The sequence below is a fragment of the Athalia rosae genome, chromosome 8, assembly GCF_917208135.1.
Source record: "Athalia rosae chromosome 8, iyAthRosa1.1, whole genome shotgun sequence".
Classification (NCBI taxonomy): domain Eukaryota; kingdom Metazoa; phylum Arthropoda; class Insecta; order Hymenoptera; family Athaliidae; genus Athalia; species Athalia rosae.
Genome location: NC_064033.1, coordinates 69,180 through 85,140, shown reverse-complemented (window position 1 = coordinate 85,140; position 15,961 = coordinate 69,180).

The following is a 15,961-nucleotide window of genomic DNA, read 5'->3' as shown; positions in this document are numbered from 1 at the left end:
TTCTTAACAAAAAACGTGATTTAATTTTCAGTTAGCGTTTACAGGTTCATTAATAGTATGTATACCAAAATGTATACCTACATTCGTGTCATCATTTGTATTGATATTGTATTGACATCGACTTGGGACGTATAACTAAATATAGTGACCTCAGTCTTGTGACGTAATTTATTTTGTGTTTGAGAATCCGCAGCTGCTACTTAATTCAATTTATCCGACGACCGGTCGATTAATAAGCTGATTCTTTGTTGCAGAACGTAGAATTATCAATATATTTCGATGGTTCCGAGTTGTGTCTTGATTGAGTCGACGGATCTGAGTCGCTGCAAACAAACTACATGAAAATAAGATTGTTCCGGACATTTGGAAAGCGAAGAATACAGCTCCTTCGGGTCGAGAAAGTACGATTGATATTCTGCGCTTTGGTTTCTTACTCATTTTGAGCCCAGAAATCCGACTGTGCTCGCCAAAATGTCTTGCTTATCGGATTGATCGAGTGATAGCAAACTTTCCACTGTAATGAGCAGAGAAATTTAATCAACTCTGTAGCTTCAAGTCGTGGCACGCTTAATTCGACGAATTCATGTTCTCAAGTTCGAAAATCTCAGAATAAGTTAGTTTAAAACATTTGAAACATATGCTGTATCATGCTAGCAAGACTGCAGAATCGCTGAGACTCTGGTCTTTGCTTCTATTGTTTCAGAGTCAATAATGAACTCTAGTTCCTCAAGTTCCGGCTTTTCCAGATATTTGAGGCTCAGAAACGATGGAAATACTAATCCTCTGTTTAAATTAATTGACTGCTGTACTCTACTGCTTTGAGGAGTCAAAAAATTGTAAAACCTTGATAGCTCTTAGTCGTTGTTCAATTATGTATTCAGATTCTAGTTTTCAAGATCAAAGTACATACAACTACTGCTCTGTCATCATTATTTATTATTTTTCCCTCTTCTCCTGAATCTTTTTCAAGTTTAATCTAATTTTTAACGAATTAGTGGACTTCCTTCATGTCCTGTGAGTTTTTGACGCCCTGCAGCTAGAGTAACACGACCTTAGACTTGTTTCCAGATTTTGACCGGATATTTTCTATTTCTTCCTGCATTTTCTGATTTTTTTTCGATTTTTAGTCAATTTTTTGATTGATCCGTCAATGACTGCATCTCCTGGCCTTCCTGGAGGTTCCCTGTGATCCAGAACCGAAGGTACGTCATCCTACATTAATTCTCGATTTTTTTCTGATTTTTTGCGAATTTTTCCTATTTTTTCCGATATATTAAATTATGTTTGAATTTTTCCGCCATTCTGACGTCACGTGGTCTGGTCACGTGACCGCACTAGCGCCATGGGCGGATTTTTGGTGAACTAAAAACTCGCCGATACAGCTAGCGCCATGTGGCGGATTTTTCGTGAACTACCGAAACGTCTAGCCTCGTGACGGGCCCCACTCGTTTCTCGACCACGTGGTCGAGTCGCAGGTGGCGCCATCTTTTTTAGTTCGCCGTAATTCCGCAAGATGGCGCTGGCCGCAACTCGTTTTAGTAGTTCACGAAAAATCCGCCACATGGCGCTAGCTGTATCGGCGAGTGCGGCCACGTGACCAGCGGCGCTAAAATTCAAACATATTTTAAAAAATCGGAAAAAAATAGGAAAAAATCGGGAATAAATCCAGGATGACGTCCCATCGGTTCTGGATCACGGGACACCTCCAGGAAGGCCAGGAAATGCAGTAATTGGCGGATCAATTGAAAGATTGACTCAAATTCGAAAAGAAATCAGGAAAGAAAGGCAAAGATAGAAAATATCCGGTCGACATCTGGAAACAAGTCTAAGGTCGTGCTACTCTAGCTACATGGCGTCAAAACTTACTGATCTAAGAACTCACTGATCAAAAACTCGTGACACACCTTTGACATTTCATCGGAGCATATCCTCTCAATCGAGTCGAACGCAACCCTGACGTTTACGAATACTAACGATGACATGTCATTATAATTACTCCTTCATTTAGGTAATTGTGCTCTTGGTCTCGAGATGAAAGACAGTCAGAGGATCAGAGGCGACAGTCTTCAGGCGTATGCAATTTTTGGGATGGACAATAGATATTAAGCAACAGCGAAACTACTTGTCAAATTTATTTGAATATAGATGCAACGTCTGGTTGGAAAATGCAGGTTTGTCGGCTTCTGGCTCCTCCAGCATGTGGAAATCTCTGTACATTGGAACGTTCTATATTTGTTTCAGTAGAATCGGTACACTGAATTTCCCAGGTGATTGATGACACTGTTTGTTGGCAGCTAAGGTGATTGAATAGTTCATGAGCAAATTGGAAGAACAAGAGAGAATTGATGACAGTTCGCAATGGGTTGGATCAATTATAATACCTTCTAGTTTCATCAGTCCGGTGAAAGAACGTATTGCTATTGATACAATTGCTAAAAACTCACTAATTAAGAACTCGTGACACACCTTTGACGTTTCATCGGAGCATAGCCTCTAAATCAAAGTCGAACACAACCCTGACGTTTACGAATACTAATGATGACATGTAATTGTGAATATTCCTTTATTCAGGTAATTGCATTCTTGGTCTCGAAATCGAAGACAGTCGTAGGATCAGAGGCGACAGTCTTCAGGCATATGCAATTTTTGGAATGGACAATAGATTTAAGCAACAGCGAAACTACTTGTCAAATTCATTTGAATATAGATGCAACGTCTGGTTGGAAAATGCAGGTTTGTCGGCTTCTGTTCGCTCCAGCATGTGGAAATCTATAAACATTGGAATGTTCTATATTTGTTTCAGTAGAATCGGTATACAGAATTTCCCAGGTGATTGATGACACTGTTTGTTGGCAGCTAAGGTGATTAAATAGTTCATGAGGAAATTGGAAGAATAAGAGAGAATTGATGACAGTTCGCAATGGGTTGGATCAATTATAATACCTTCTAGTTTCATCAGTCCGGTGAAAGAACGTATTGCTATTGAAACAATTGCTAAAAACTCACTAATTAAGAACTCGTGACACACCTTTGACGTTTCATCGGAGCATAGCCTCTAAATCAAAGTCGAACACAACCCTGACGTTTACGAATACTAATGATGACATGTAATTGTAAATATTCCTTTATTCAGGTAATTGCATTCTTGGTCTCGAAATCGAAGACAGTCGGAGGATCAGAGGCGACAGTCTTCAGGCATATGCAATTTTTGGGATGGACAATAGATTTAAGCAACAGCGAAACTACTAGTCAAATTTATTTGAATATAGATGCAACGTCTGGTTGGAAAATGCAGGTTTGTCGGCTTCTGTTCGCTCCAGCATGTGGAAATCTATAAACATTGGAATATTCATACTTGTTTCAGGAACAAATGCTGTTCTTTGACTGAACTTTGCACGCTATGGCCATTTTTTCGCATTTCCGAGCGAAAAAATGGAGATCTCTCGACGAGTATCCGGAATTGCTCGGTCCAGTCGACACTCTCGTGTTTCTGAGGCCGTAATATAGGTATCGTCATTTATTTTGTGTTTGAGAATCCGCAGCTGCTACTTAATTCAATTTATCCGACGACCGGTCGATTAATAAGCTGATTCTTTGTTGCAGAACGTAGAATTATCAATATATTTCGATGGTTCCGAGTTGTGTCTTGATTGAGTCGACGGATCTGAGTCGCTGCAAACAAACTACATGAAAATAAGATTGTTCCGGACATTTGGAAAGCGAAGAATACAGCTCCTTCGGGTCGAGAAAGTACGATTGATATTCTGCGCTTTGGTTTCTTACTCATTTTGAGCCCAGAAATCCGACTGTGCTCGCCAAAATGTCTTGCTTATCGGATTGATCGAGTGATAGCAAACTTTCCACTGTAATGAGCAGAGAAATTTAATCAACTCTGTAGCTTCAAGTCGTGGCACGCTTAATTCGACGAATTCATGTTCTCAAGTTCGAAAATCTCAGAATAAGTTAGTTTAAAACATTTGAAACATATGCTGTATCATGCTAGCAAGACTGCAGAATCGCTGAGACTCTGGTCTTTGCTTCTATTGTTTCAGAGTCAATAATGAACTCTAGTTCCTCAAGTTCCGGCTTTTCCAGATATTTGAGGCTCAGAAACGATGGAAATACTAATCCTCTGTTTAAATTAATTGACTGCTGTACTCTACTGCTTTGAGGAGTCAAAAAATTGTAAAACCTTGATAGCTCTTAGTCGTTGTTCAATTATGTATTCAGATTCTAGTTTTCAAGATCAAAGTACATACAACTACTGCTCTGTCATCATTATTTATTATTTTTCCCTCTTCTCCTGAATCTTTTTCAAGTTTAATCTAATTTTTAACGAATTAGTGGACTTCCTTCATGTCCTGTGAGTTTTTGACGCCCTGCAGCTAGAGTAACACGACCTTAGACTTGTTTCCAGATTTTGACCGGATATTTTCTATTTCTTCCTGCATTTTCTGATTTTTTTTCGATTTTTAGTCAATTTTTTGATTGATCCGTCAATGACTGCATCTCCTGGCCTTCCTGGAGGTTCCCTGTGATCCAGAACCGAAGGTACGTCATCCTACATTAATTCTCGATTTTTTTCTGATTTTTTGCGAATTTTTCCTATTTTTTCCGATATATTAAATTATGTTTGAATTTTTCCGCCATTCTGACGTCACGTGGTCTGGTCACGTGACCGCACTAGCGCCATGGGCGGATTTTTGGTGAACTAAAAACTCGCCGATACAGCTAGCGCCATGTGGCGGATTTTTCGTGAACTACCGAAACGTCTAGCCTCGTGACGGGCCCCACTCGTTTCTCGACCACGTGGTCGAGTCGCAGGTGGCGCCATCTTTTTTTAGTTCGCCGTAATTCCGCAAGATGGTGCTGGCCGCAACTCGTTTTAGTAGTTCACGAAAAATCCGCCACATGGCGCTAGCTGTATCGGCGAGTGCGGTCACGTGACCAGCGGCGCTAAAATTCAAACATATTTTAAAAAATCGGAAAAAAATAGGAAAAAATCGGGAATAAATCCAGGATGACGTCCCATCGGTTCTGGATCACGGGACACCTCCAGGAAGGCCAGGAAATGCAGTAATTGGCGGATCAATTGAAAGATTGACTCAAATTCGAAAAGAAATCAGGAAAGAAAGGCAAAGATAGAAAATATCCGGTCGACATCTGGAAACAAGTCTAAGGTCGTGCTACTCTAGCTACATGGCGTCAAAACTTACTGATCTAAGAACTCACTGATCAAAAACTCGTGACACACCTTTGACATTTCATCGGAGCATATCCTCTCAATCGAGTCGAACGCAACCCTGACGTTTACGAATACTAACGATGACATGTCATTATAATTACTCCTTCATTTAGGTAATTGTGCTCTTGGTCTCGAGATGAAAGACAGTCAGAGGATCAGAGGCGACAGTCTTCAGGCGTATGCAATTTTTGGGATGGACAATAGATATTAAGCAACAGCGAAACTACTTGTCAAATTTATTTGAATATAGATGCAACGTCTGGTTGGAAAATGCAGGTTTGTCGGCTTCTGGCTCCTCCAGCATGTGGAAATCTCTGTACATTGGAACGTTCTATATTTGTTTCAGTAGAATCGGTACACTGAATTTCCCAGGTGATTGATGACACTGTTTGTTGGCAGCTAAGGTGATTGAATAGTTCATGAGCAAATTGGAAGAACAAGAGAGAATTGATGACAGTTCGCAATGGGTTGGATCAATTATAATACCTTCTAGTTTCATCAGTCCGGTGAAAGAACGTATTGCTATTGATACAATTGCTAAAAACTCACTAATTAAGAACTCGTGACACACCTTTGACGTTTCATCGGAGCATAGCCTCTAAATCAAAGTCGAACACAACCCTGACGTTTACGAATACTAATGATGACATGTAATTGTGAATATTCCTTTATTCAGGTAATTGCATTCTTGGTCTCGAAATCGAAGACAGTCGTAGGATCAGAGGCGACAGTCTTCAGGCATATGCAATTTTTGGAATGGACAATAGATTTAAGCAACAGCGAAACTACTTGTCAAATTCATTTGAATATAGATGCAACGTCTGGTTGGAAAATGCAGGTTTGTCGGCTTCTGTTCGCTCCAGCATGTGGAAATCTATAAACATTGGAATGTTCTATATTTGTTTCAGTAGAATCGGTATACAGAATTTCCCAGGTGATTGATGACACTGTTTGTTGGCAGCTAAGGTGATTAAATAGTTCATGAGGAAATTGGAAGAATAAGAGAGAATTGATGACAGTTCGCAATGGGTTGGATCAATTATAATACCTTCTAGTTTCATCAGTCCGGTGAAAGAACGTATTGCTATTGAAACAATTGCTAAAAACTCACTAATTAAGAACTCGTGACACACCTTTGACGTTTCATCGGAGCATAGCCTCTAAATCAAAGTCGAACACAACCCTGACGTTTACGAATACTAATGATGACATGTAATTGTAAATATTCCTTTATTCAGGTAATTGCATTCTTGGTCTCGAAATCGAAGACAGTCGGAGGATCAGAGGCGACAGTCTTCAGGCATATGCAATTTTTGGGATGGACAATAGATTTAAGCAACAGCGAAACTACTAGTCAAATTTATTTGAATATAGATGCAACGTCTGGTTGGAAAATGCAGGTTTGTCGGCTTCTGTTCGCTCCAGCATGTGGAAATCTATAAACATTGGAATATTCATACTTGTTTCAGGAACAAATGCTGTTCTTTGACTGAACTTTGCACGCTATGGCCATTTTTTCGCATTTCCGAGCGAAAAAATGGAGATCTCTCGACGAGTATCCGGAATTGCTCGGTCCAGTCGACACTCTCGTGTTTCTGAGGCCGTAATATAGGTATCGTCATTTATTTTGTGTTTGAGAATCCGCAGCTGCTACTTAATTCAATTTATCCGACGACCGGTCGATTAATAAGCTGATTCTTTGTTGCAGAACGTAGAATTATCAATATATTTCGATGGTTCCGAGTTGTGTCTTGATTGAGTCGACGGATCTGAGTCGCTGCAAACAAACTACATGAAAATAAGATTGTTCCGGACATTTGGAAAGCGAAGAATACAGCTCCTTCGGGTCGAGAAAGTACGATTGATATTCTGCGCTTTGGTTTCTTACTCATTTTGAGCCCAGAAATCCGACTGTGCTCGCCAAAATGTCTTGCTTATCGGATTGATCGAGTGATAGCAAACTTTCCACTGTAATGAGCAGAGAAATTTAATCAACTCTGTAGCTTCAAGTCGTGGCACGCTTAATTCGACGAATTCATGTTCTCAAGTTCGAAAATCTCAGAATAAGTTAGTTTAAAACATTTGAAACATATGCTGTATCATGCTAGCAAGACTGCAGAATCGCTGAGACTCTGGTCTTTGCTTCTATTGTTTCAGAGTCAATAATGAACTCTAGTTCCTCAAGTTCCGGCTTTTCCAGATATTTGAGGCTCAGAAACGATGGAAATACTAATCCTCTGTTTAAATTAATTGACTGCTGTACTCTACTGCTTTGAGGAGTCAAAAAATTGTAAAACCTTGATAGCTCTTAGTCGTTGTTCAATTATGTATTCAGATTCTAGTTTTCAAGATCAAAGTACATACAACTACTGCTCTGTCATCATTATTTATTATTTTTCCCTCTTCTCCTGAATCTTTTTCAAGTTTAATCTAATTTTTAACGAATTAGTGGACTTCCTTCATGTCCTGTGAGTTTTTGACGCCCTGCAGCTAGAGTAACACGACCTTAGACTTGTTTCCAGATTTTGACCGGATATTTTCTATTTCTTCCTGCATTTTCTGATTTTTTTTCGATTTTTAGTCAATTTTTTGATTGATCCGTCAATGACTGCATCTCCTGGCCTTCCTGGAGGTTCCCTGTGATCCAGAACCGAAGGTACGTCATCCTACATTAATTCTCGATTTTTTTCTGATTTTTTGCGAATTTTTCCTATTTTTTCCGATATATTAAATTATGTTTGAATTTTTCCGCCATTCTGACGTCACGTGGTCTGGTCACGTGACCGCACTAGCGCCATGGGCGGATTTTTGGTGAACTAAAAACTCGCCGATACAGCTAGCGCCATGTGGCGGATTTTTCGTGAACTACCGAAACGTCTAGCCTCGTGACGGGCCCCACTCGTTTCTCGACCACGTGGTCGAGTCGCAGGTGGCGCCATCTTTTTTTAGTTCGCCGTAATTCCGCAAGATGGCGCTGGCCGCAACTCGTTTTAGTAGTTCACGAAAAATCCGCCACATGGCGCTAGCTGTATCGGCGAGTGCGGCCACGTGACCAGCGGCGCTAAAATTCAAACATATTTTAAAAAATCGGAAAAAAATAGGAAAAAATCGGGAATAAATCCAGGATGACGTCCCATCGGTTCTGGATCACGGGACACCTCCAGGAAGGCCAGGAAATGCAGTAATTGGCGGATCAATTGAAAGATTGACTCAAATTCGAAAAGAAATCAGGAAAGAAAGGCAAAGATAGAAAATATCCGGTCGACATCTGGAAACAAGTCTAAGGTCGTGCTACTCTAGCTACATGGCGTCAAAACTTACTGATCTAAGAACTCACTGATCAAAAACTCGTGACACACCTTTGACATTTCATCGGAGCATATCCTCTCAATCGAGTCGAACGCAACCCTGACGTTTACGAATACTAACGATGACATGTCATTATAATTACTCCTTCATTTAGGTAATTGTGCTCTTGGTCTCGAGATGAAAGACAGTCAGAGGATCAGAGGCGACAGTCTTCAGGCGTATGCAATTTTTGGGATGGACAATAGATATTAAGCAACAGCGAAACTACTTGTCAAATTCATTTGAATATAGATGCAACGTCTGGTTGGAAAATGCAGGTTTGTCGGCTTCTGGCTCCTCCAGCATGTGGAAATCTCTGTACATTGGAACGTTCTATATTTGTTTCAGTAGAATCGGTACACTGAATTTCCCAGGTGATTGATGACACTGTTTGTTGGCAGCTAAGGTGATTGAATAGTTCATGAGCAAATTGGAAGAACAAGAGAGAATTGATGACAGTTCGCAATGGGTTGGATCAATTATAATACCTTCTAGTTTCATCAGTCCGGTGAAAGAACGTATTGCTATTGATACAATTGCTAAAAACTCACTAATTAAGAACTCGTGACACACCTTTGACGTTTCATCGGAGCATAGCCTCTAAATCAAAGTCGAACACAACCCTGACGTTTACGAATACTAATGATGACATGTAATTGTGAATATTCCTTTATTCAGGTAATTGCATTCTTGGTCTCGAAATCGAAGACAGTCGTAGGATCAGAGGCGACAGTCTTCAGGCATATGCAATTTTTGGAATGGACAATAGATTTAAGCAACAGCGAAACTACTTGTCAAATTCATTTGAATATAGATGCAACGTCTGGTTGGAAAATGCAGGTTTGTCGGCTTCTGTTCGCTCCAGCATGTGGAAATCTATAAACATTGGAATGTTCTATATTTGTTTCAGTAGAATCGGTATACAGAATTTCCCAGGTGATTGATGACACTGTTTGTTGGCAGCTAAGGTGATTAAATAGTTCATGAGGAAATTGGAAGAATAAGAGAGAATTGATGACAGTTCGCAATGGGTTGGATCAATTATAATACCTTCTAGTTTCATCAGTCCGGTGAAAGAACGTATTGCTATTGAAACAATTGCTAAAAACTCACTAATTAAGAACTCGTGACACACCTTTGACGTTTCATCGGAGCATAGCCTCTAAATCAAAGTCGAACACAACCCTGACGTTTACGAATACTAATGATGACATGTAATTGTAAATATTCCTTTATTCAGGTAATTGCATTCTTGGTCTCGAAATCGAAGACAGTCGGAGGATCAGAGGCGACAGTCTTCAGGCATATGCAATTTTTGGGATGGACAATAGATTTAAGCAACAGCGAAACTACTAGTCAAATTTATTTGAATATAGATGCAACGTCTGGTTGGAAAATGCAGGTTTGTCGGCTTCTGTTCGCTCCAGCATGTGGAAATCTATAAACATTGGAATATTCATACTTGTTTCAGGAACAAATGCTGTTCTTTGACTGAACTTTGCACGCTATGGCCATTTTTTCGCATTTCCGAGCGAAAAAATGGAGATCTCTCGACGAGTATCCGGAATTGCTCGGTCCAGTCGACACTCTCGTGTTTCTGAGGCCGTAATATAGGTATCGTCATTTATTTTGTGTTTGAGAATCCGCAGCTGCTACTTAATTCAATTTATCCGACGACCGGTCGATTAATAAGCTGATTCTTTGTTGCAGAACGTAGAATTATCAATATATTTCGATGGTTCCGAGTTGTGTCTTGATTGAGTCGACGGATCTGAGTCGCTGCAAACAAACTACATGAAAATAAGATTGTTCCGGACATTTGGAAAGCGAAGAATACAGCTCCTTCGGGTCGAGAAAGTACGATTGATATTCTGCGCTTTGGTTTCTTACTCATTTTGAGCCCAGAAATCCGACTGTGCTCGCCAAAATGTCTTGCTTATCGGATTGATCGAGTGATAGCAAACTTTCCACTGTAATGAGCAGAGAAATTTAATCAACTCTGTAGCTTCAAGTCGTGGCACGCTTAATTCGACGAATTCATGTTCTCAAGTTCGAAAATCTCAGAATAAGTTAGTTTAAAACATTTGAAACATATGCTGTATCATGCTAGCAAGACTGCAGAATCGCTGAGACTCTGGTCTTTGCTTCTATTGTTTCAGAGTCAATAATGAACTCTAGTTCCTCAAGTTCCGGCTTTTCCAGATATTTGAGGCTCAGAAACGATGGAAATACTAATCCTCTGTTTAAATTAATTGACTGCTGTACTCTACTGCTTTGAGGAGTCAAAAAATTGTAAAACCTTGATAGCTCTTAGTCGTTGTTCAATTATGTATTCAGATTCTAGTTTTCAAGATCAAAGTACATACAACTACTGCTCTGTCATCATTATTTATTATTTTTCCCTCTTCTCCTGAATCTTTTTCAAGTTTAATCTAATTTTTAACGAATTAGTGGACTTCCTTCATGTCCTGTGAGTTTTTGACGCCCTGCAGCTAGAGTAACACGACCTTAGACTTGTTTCCAGATTTTGACCGGATATTTTCTATTTCTTCCTGCATTTTCTGATTTTTTTTCGATTTTTAGTCAATTTTTTGATTGATCCGTCAATGACTGCATCTCCTGGCCTTCCTGGAGGTTCCCTGTGATCCAGAACCGAAGGTACGTCATCCTACATTAATTCTCGATTTTTTTCTGATTTTTTGCGAATTTTTCCTATTTTTTCCGATATATTAAATTATGTTTGAATTTTTCCGCCATTCTGACGTCACGTGGTCTGGTCACGTGACCGCACTAGCGCCATGGGCGGATTTTTGGTGAACTAAAAACTCGCCGATACAGCTAGCGCCATGTGGCGGATTTTTCGTGAACTACCGAAACGTCTAGCCTCGTGACGGGCCCCACTCGTTTCTCGACCACGTGGTCGAGTCGCAGGTGGCGCCATCTTTTTTTAGTTCGCCGTAATTCCGCAAGATGGCGCTGGCCGCAACTCGTTTTAGTAGTTCACGAAAAATCCGCCACATGGCGCTAGCTGTATCGGCGAGTGCGGCCACGTGACCAGCGGCGCTAAAATTCAAACATATTTTAAAAAATCGGAAAAAAATAGGAAAAAATCGGGAATAAATCCAGGATGACGTCCCATCGGTTCTGGATCACGGGACACCTCCAGGAAGGCCAGGAAATGCAGTAATTGGCGGATCAATTGAAAGATTGACTCAAATTCGAAAAGAAATCAGGAAAGAAAGGCAAAGATAGAAAATATCCGGTCGACATCTGGAAACAAGTCTAAGGTCGTGCTACTCTAGCTACATGGCGTCAAAACTTACTGATCTAAGAACTCACTGATCAAAAACTCGTGACACACCTTTGACATTTCATCGGAGCATATCCTCTCAATCGAGTCGAACGCAACCCTGACGTTTACGAATACTAACGATGACATGTCATTATAATTACTCCTTCATTTAGGTAATTGTGCTCTTGGTCTCGAGATGAAAGACAGTCAGAGGATCAGAGGCGACAGTCTTCAGGCGTATGCAATTTTTGGGATGGACAATAGATATTAAGCAACAGCGAAACTACTTGTCAAATTCATTTGAATATAGATGCAACGTCTGGTTGGAAAATGCAGGTTTGTCGGCTTCTGGCTCCTCCAGCATGTGGAAATCTCTGTACATTGGAACGTTCTATATTTGTTTCAGTAGAATCGGTACACTGAATTTCCCAGGTGATTGATGACACTGTTTGTTGGCAGCTAAGGTGATTGAATAGTTCATGAGCAAATTGGAAGAACAAGAGAGAATTGATGACAGTTCGCAATGGGTTGGATCAATTATAATACCTTCTAGTTTCATCAGTCCGGTGAAAGAACGTATTGCTATTGATACAATTGCTAAAAACTCACTAATTAAGAACTCGTGACACACCTTTGACGTTTCATCGGAGCATAGCCTCTAAATCAAAGTCGAACACAACCCTGACGTTTACGAATACTAATGATGACATGTAATTGTGAATATTCCTTTATTCAGGTAATTGCATTCTTGGTCTCGAAATCGAAGACAGTCGTAGGATCAGAGGCGACAGTCTTCAGGCATATGCAATTTTTGGGATGGACAATAGATTTAAGCAACAGCGAAACTACTTGTCAAATTCATTTGAATATAGATGCAACGTCTGGTTGGAAAATGCAGGTTTGTCGGCTTCTGTTCGCTCCAGCATGTGGAAATCTATAAACATTGGAATGTTCTATATTTGTTTCAGTAGAATCGGTATACAGAATTTCCCAGGTGATTGATGACACTGTTTGTTGGCAGCTAAGGTGATTAAATAGTTCATGAGGAAATTGGAAGAATAAGAGAGAATTGATGACAGTTCGCAATGGGTTGGATCAATTATAATACCTTCTAGTTTCATCAGTCCGGTGAAAGAACGTATTGCTATTGAAACAATTGCTAAAAACTCACTAATTAAGAACTCGTGACACACCTTTGACGTTTCATCGGAGCATAGCCTCTAAATCAAAGTCGAACACAACCCTGACGTTTACGAATACTAATGATGACATGTAATTGTAAATATTCCTTTATTCAGGTAATTGCATTCTTGGTCTCGAAATCGAAGACAGTCGGAGGATCAGAGGCGACAGTCTTCAGGCATATGCAATTTTTGGGATGGACAATAGATTTAAGCAACAGCGAAACTACTAGTCAAATTTATTTGAATATAGATGCAACGTCTGGTTGGAAAATGCAGGTTTGTCGGCTTCTGTTCGCTCCAGCATGTGGAAATCTATAAACATTGGAATATTCATACTTGTTTCAGGAACAAATGCTGTTCTTTGACTGAACTTTGCACGCTATGGCCATTTTTTCGCATTTCCGAGCGAAAAAATGGAGATCTCTCGACGAGTATCCGGAATTGCTCGGTCCAGTCGACACGCTCGTGTTTCTGAGGCCGTAATATAGGTATCGTCATTTATTTTGTGTTTGAGAATCCGCAGCTGCTACTTAATTCAATTTATCCGACGACCGGTCGATTAATAAGCTGATTCTTTGTTGCAGAACGTAGAATTATCAATATATTTCGATGGTTCCGAGTTGTGTCTTGATTGAGTCGACGGATCTGAGTCGCTGCAAACAAACTACATGAAAATAAGATTGTTCCGGACATTTGGAAAGCGAAGAATACAGCTCCTTCGGGTCGAGAAAGTACGATTGATATTCTGCGCTTTGGTTTCTTACTCATTTTGAGCCCAGAAATCCGACTGTGCTCGCCAAAATGTCTTGCTTATCGGATTGATCGAGTGATAGCAAACTTTCCACTGTAATGAGCAGAGAAATTTAATCAACTCTGTAGCTTCAAGTCGTGGCACGCTTAATTCGACGAATTCATGTTCTCAAGTTCGAAAATCTCAGAATAAGTTAGTTTAAAACATTTGAAACATATGCTGTATCATGCTAGCAAGACTGCAGAATCGCTGAGACTCTGGTCTTTGCTTCTATTGTTTCAGAGTCAATAATGAACTCTAGTTCCTCAAGTTCCGGCTTTTCCAGATATTTGAGGCTCAGAAACGATGGAAATACTAATCCTCTGTTTAAATTAATTGACTGCTGTACTCTACTGCTTTGAGGAGTCAAAAAATTGTAAAACCTTGATAGCTCTTAGTCGTTGTTCAATTATGTATTCAGATTCTAGTTTTCAAGATCAAAGTACATACAACTACTGCTCTGTCATCATTATTTATTATTTTTCCCTCTTCTCCTGAATCTTTTTCAAGTTTAATCTAATTTTTAACGAATTAGTGGACTTCCTTCATGTCCTGTGAGTTTTTGACGCCCTGCAGCTAGAGTAACACGACCTTAGACTTGTTTCCAGATTTTGACCGGATATTTTCTATTTCTTCCTGCATTTTCTGATTTTTTTTCGATTTTTAGTCAATTTTTTGATTGATCCGTCAATGACTGCATCTCCTGGCCTTCCTGGAGGTTCCCTGTGATCCAGAACCGAAGGTACGTCATCCTACATTAATTCTCGATTTTTTTCTGATTTTTTGCGAATTTTTCCTATTTTTTCCGATATATTAAATTATGTTTGAATTTTTCCGCCATTCTGACGTCACGTGGTCTGGTCACGTGACCGCACTAGCGCCATGGGCGGATTTTTGGTGAACTAAAAACTCGCCGATACAGCTAGCGCCATGTGGCGGATTTTTCGTGAACTACCGAAACGTCTAGCCTCGTGACGGGCCCCACTCGTTTCTCGACCACGTGGTCGAGTCGCAGGTGGCGCCATCTTTTTTTAGTTCGCCGTAATTCCGCAAGATGGCGCTGGCCGCAACTCGTTTTAGTAGTTCACGAAAAATCCGCCACATGGCGCTAGCTGTATCGGCGAGTGCGGCCACGTGACCAGCGGCGCTAAAATTCAAACATATTTTAAAAAATCGGAAAAAAATAGGAAAAAATCGGGAATAAATCCAGGATGACGTCCCATCGGTTCTGGATCACGGGACACCTCCAGGAAGGCCAGGAAATGCAGTAATTGGCGGATCAATTGAAAGATTGACTCAAATTCGAAAAGAAATCAGGAAAGAAAGGCAAAGATAGAAAATATCCGGTCGACATCTGGAAACAAGTCTAAGGTCGTGCTACTCTAGCTACATGGCGTCAAAACTTACTGATCTAAGAACTCACTGATCAAAAACTCGTGACACACCTTTGACATTTCATCGGAGCATATCCTCTCAATCGAGTCGAACGCAACCCTGACGTTTACGAATACTAACGATGACATGTCATTATAATTACTCCTTCATTTAGGTAATTGTGCTCTTGGTCTCGAGATGAAAGACAGTCAGAGGATCAGAGGCGACAGTCTTCAGGCGTATGCAATTTTTGGGATGGACAATAGATATTAAGCAACAGCGAAACTACTTGTCAAATTCATTTGAATATAGATGCAACGTCTGGTTGGAAAATGCAGGTTTGTCGGCTTCTGGCTCCTCCAGCATGTGGAAATCTCTGTACATTGGAACGTTCTATATTTGTTTCAGTAGAATCGGTACACTGAATTTCCCAGGTGATTGATGACACTGTTTGTTGGCAGCTAAGGTGATTGAATAGTTCATGAGCAAATTGGAAGAACAAGAGAGAATTGATGACAGTTCGCAATGGGTTGGATCAATTATAATACCTTCTAGTTTCATCAGTCCGGTGAAAGAACGTATTGCTATTGATACAATTGCTAAAAACTCACTAATTAAGAACTCGTGACACACCTTTGACGTTTCATCGGAGCATAGCCTCTAAATCAAAGTCGAACACAACCCTGACGTTTACGAATACTAATGATGACATGTAATTGTGAATATTC